The 4612-nt window shown below is 43.7% G+C and overlaps 1 protein-coding gene across 9 annotated transcripts in view; it reads right to left on the reverse strand.

The window, feature by feature from the left end:
* The window catches only part of LOC122564677 (zinc finger protein 239-like), a 74498-nt gene extending 72898 nt beyond the window's left edge, over positions 1 to 1600 (reverse strand). For 4 of the 9 annotated variants that reach the window (XM_043719763.1, XM_043719758.1, XM_043719761.1 and 1 more), the window contains exon 1: positions 1497 to 1600. The gene's annotated coding sequence lies outside the window, so the exon portion shown is untranslated. The remainder of the gene's footprint in view (positions 1 to 1496) is intronic. The other 5 variants (XM_043719764.1, XM_043719759.1, XM_043719753.1 and 2 more) reach the window with 3 other exon arrangements.
* Between the last annotated feature and the right edge of the window lie 3012 nt (positions 1601 to 4612).

The following is a 4612-nucleotide window of genomic DNA, read 5'->3' on the forward strand; positions in this document are numbered from 1 at the left end:
GGATGCTGCCTGAATTGCTGTGCTCTTCCAGCACCACTGACCAGAATCTGGTTTCCAGCATCTGCAGTCATTGTTTTTACCTCATTCAGAGAAGGGCCAATACATGTCTCTGGGGCTCCAGGCCAGACCACCAATCTGTTATAGACCAGATCAGACGCTCTTAAAATGTTTTATGAAGGGAGCCCAGACCCTAACGTTTTTAATTTTTTTAAGCAGATGTATGGTGGATATTCCAGGAGTGATGCACCTGGTCAAACCATTGAGCTTTAAACAAAACAGAATTTATTTAAATACTACAGATGAAGCATGAACAAAAGGAACCAGAATTTAGAATAATTTAACTTATTTATAGAGGTGTATAAGATGATTAGGGGTTTAGATAGGGTCGACAGTGAGAATCTTTTTCCATGTATGGAGTCAGCTATTACGAGGGGGCATAGCTTTAAATTAAGGGGTGGTAGGTATAGGACAGATGTTAGGGGTAGGTTCTTTACTCAGCGAGTCATGAGTTCATGGAATGCCCTGCCAGTAGCAGTGGTGGACTCTCCCTCATTATGGACATTTAAGCGGGCATTGGATAAGCATATGGAGGATAGTGGGCTAGTGTAGGTTAGGTGGGCTTGGATCGGCGCAACATCGAGGGCCGAAGGGCCTGTACTGCGCTGTATTCTTCTATGTTCTATGTAAGATCTGGAAATCTCTGTATATGTATCTCATTTTTGTTGTTTTGTCCCTCCTTCAAGCTTTTGTTCACCTGCCCTGATATTTCCTGGTGTAGCTCAGAATTAATGCTCACAAAATTATTACGGTGCAAAAGGAGGCCATTTAGCTCAACAGGACTCGAAAGAATCATCTCAACGAATTATTCTACACTTTCCCCCATCACCCACCCCATTCTTCCTTTTCAAATAACTGTTCAATTTTATTTTCTTCACTGTACTACTCCACTACACTCTTTGGCAGTGCATTCCAGACCTTAACCTTTTGCTGCATAAAAACGGTTTGCCTCATCTCACGTTCTCTTATTTAGGCGAAAATGAGGACTGCAGATGCTGGAGATTAGAGTAAAGACTGTTTTACTGGAAAAGCACAGCAGGTCAGTTAGCATCCGAGGAGCAGAAAAATCGACATGAAGGGTTTTTGTGCGAAACGTCGATTTTCCTGCTCCTCGGATGTTGCCTGACCTGCTGTACTTTTCCAGCACCACACTCTCGACATTTGCTTATTTGCCAAGTACTTTATATCAGTGCCACCTCATTCTTAATTCTTTTGTGAACGTAAACAGTTTCTCGCTACCTATTCTCACGAGTTGGATTGGGGTGTACAAAGTTAAAAAAAATCACGCAACACCACGCTATATTGCAAGTTATAGTTGGACTATAATCTGGTGTTGTATGATTTTTAACTTCATCTGAAGACGGTGACGATGCAGGACCGCGGAGTGAGCCCTAGAACGGGCGGGAAGGCAGAAAGGTTTATTAATAGCTGATAAATACCTTAAACCTCGATTAATAACCTGCAACTGCCTGATTAGTGGCCCCAGGGTTTTGTCCCGAAATCAGCTCCGGGTAGACCATCGCCATGTTGGATCTGCCAGGATTCGGACGCATGCGCATCAACTTGATGACGTTTAGAAGTGAGCGGGGCTTCAGCTTGTCTTTGTTTCCTCACCGGGTCCTAGTGCATCAAATCTTATTTCGGTTTAAACTAATTTGGAGGACACGAATGGACTGCGTGTGTAGGTAGGTTCAGTCTGGCTGAACAGTAAGTATCGGAGAATGAGTGACCATTCAACAAGGTCATTTGCTCACCTGATTGTGGTCTTAATTTCACCTCCCTGCCAGTGTCTGCTGCTTCTCTGTATTATCTGTGCCTGGTTGTTGGGCGAGGGGAAGTATGCAGTGACCAGCAGCAGAATCACAGACACTAAGAAACACATTCTGATTTAGTTAGTTTCCCATTTTATTGCCGACTTCGGATTACTTTAAGTTGATTGGATTCTATATATGGTGAACAAAACAGCAAGGAAGAAACCCCTTCAGGTTATAAAGGTTATGACCTCTCTCACTGAATGTAGAAAAAGCCCATGGACTGTTCTCAGCCCCTGCCAGTGCTCTGTCTCTCCACATTGACATCAGTGCCTTGTGGCGGTCCAAGATTGGATGATAGTTCCCATCCCTGATGTACACGAGAGAACCAGTTGGTGACTTAATGACAATGCAGTAGTTTTTATGGTCACTATTCTCTAGTGCCAGCCCCACCAATTGCCAGATTAATTCCCCTTGATTTCACAAGTTACCTTATCTCATACACCTTTTTTGTTTCAGATCAATTCCAGTGTTTTATAAACTGAGGATGTGCAGTCAAGAGACATACCAAACATCACACCAGGATCTGTCAGAGCTGCTTAATTTATTGCAAGCTGAACATAATTGGTTTTAAAACATGGAAGGCGGATACGCTATTCACAGTGAGGATAAACTGTGCACAGATTCTGTGCAGACTAGGTCTCAGGGAATCACATGACTTTTTAGAACGAAAACAGTGTCACATTGACAAGAAACTGGGTATGTGGGAACTGTAGGAAAGGTTTCAATTACCTATCCAAGCTGCAAACATGTTGACACAGTCACACCAGGAAACAAAATGTTCACCTGCTCTGTATGTGGGAAGGCAGTTATGAAGTCCTCCCATCTACTGGCTCACCAGTGCGATCTTTATGGATAGGGGGTGTTTCCCTGCTCTTTGTGTGGCAAGAAATTCATTCGTCATCCCACCTGCTGACGCCACCAGCGAGTCCAAACTGGGGGGAGATTGTTCACAAGCTCTGAGCATGGGAAAGATTTCTCCTTGTCATCTAGCCTGTTGAAACATCAGCGTGTTCACTCTGGGGAGAGATCTTTAAATGTACAGACTATGGGAAATGCTATGAGTTCCAGTGATCTGATATACTTTAAAAGCTCAAGTGGATTGATGTATTATCAACATGTTCCCACTGAAGAGAGACCATTCAGGTGCTCTCATGGTGGGGCTGTGTTAACACATCATCAACCCCCACTGTCCACCAGCGAATACAGGGAGAGGCCATTCCCTGTTCTGAACGTGGGAAGAACTTCACTGTAATTCAGCTTCATGAAACCAGTGAGTTCACACGTAACTGCAGTGAATGGATTTTTGATTTGTTTGTTCACAGGATCACCACAAAATTTTTCATCCGTTGAAACTATCCAGAGGATATTTAAAGAGTCAACGACATTGTTATGTGTCAGTATTCACATTTATGCCAGATCAGGTGAGATGGTAGATTTCCTTCACGAAAGATTATGAATGAACCAAATGAGAATTCACAGGAACTGGCAGGTTACCATTAGGCTAACCTTTTTAACTCCAGAATTTTATTACATTCAAATTCCACCATTTGCAAACTGTTGTTAATTGGGGTTCCTCAACAACTGAATTTTATCAGAACAGCAAACTTTATTTTAAACAGCACATAATGAAGATGATGGCCAAGTAGCATTATCAATCGACTATTAATCCAGAAACGCAGAATAATGGTCTGGGGACCTGGGTTTGAATCCCACCACGGCAGATGGTGGAATTTGAATTAAATAAAAAAACAAATTAAAAATCGACTGATGACCATGAAATTGTCAGGAAAAACCCATCTGGTTCATTGCCCTTTCGGGAAGGAAATCTGCCATCCTTACCTGGTCTGGCCTACATAGGACTCCAGAGCCACAGCAATGTGGTTGACTCTCAATTGCCCTCTCAAATGGCCTAGCAAACCACTCAGTTGTATCAATCACTAGAAAGTCAAACAAAGAAGAAATGAAACCAGACAGACCACCATTGACTTTGGAACCAGAAAAGACACCAAAACAGCAAAAACACCAAACAGCCTGATTGACCATACAATGTCCTCCTGACCAACATCTGGAGGCTAGTACTGAAATTGGGAGAGCTGTCTGACAGACTAGTCAAGCAACAGCCTGACATAGTCATTCTTATGGAATCATACCTTATAGACAACACCACTACCATCCCTGGATATGTCCAGTCCCACCAGTAGGTCAGACCCAGCAGAGGTGGCAGTACAGTGGTATACGGTCAGAAGGGACTTGCCTTGGGAGTGCTGGACATAGACTCCACACCCCAGGAAGTCCCATGGCTTCAGGTTAAATATGGGCAAGGAAACCTCTTACTGGTTACCACGTACCGTCCTCCTTCAGCTGATGAATCAGTACTCCTCCATCTGGAACAACACTTGGAGGAAGCACTGAGGGTGGAAAATGTACTCTGGGTGTCCATCACCAAGAATTGCTTGGCAGCAGCATTACTGATCGAGCTGGTCGGTTACTAAAGGATACAACTACTAGACTGGCTCTGTGGCAGGTGGTGAAGGAACCAACAAGAGGACAAAACACACTTGATCTCATCCTTTCTAATCTGCCGGCTGCAGAAGCATCTTTCCATGACAGTATTGCTGCTGGCTGTGAATCCTATCAGATCAAATGGATCGGTTGGAGAGACAGTTAGAAGCATTGAGGAATTTGCAACAGCAACAGTATGTGATGGATGGCAGTTATAGGAAGGGGGGAAGTGGGGGGGG

Source organism: Chiloscyllium plagiosum, chromosome 30 (genome assembly GCF_004010195.1).
Source record: "Chiloscyllium plagiosum isolate BGI_BamShark_2017 chromosome 30, ASM401019v2, whole genome shotgun sequence".
Taxonomy (NCBI): domain Eukaryota; kingdom Metazoa; phylum Chordata; class Chondrichthyes; order Orectolobiformes; family Hemiscylliidae; genus Chiloscyllium; species Chiloscyllium plagiosum.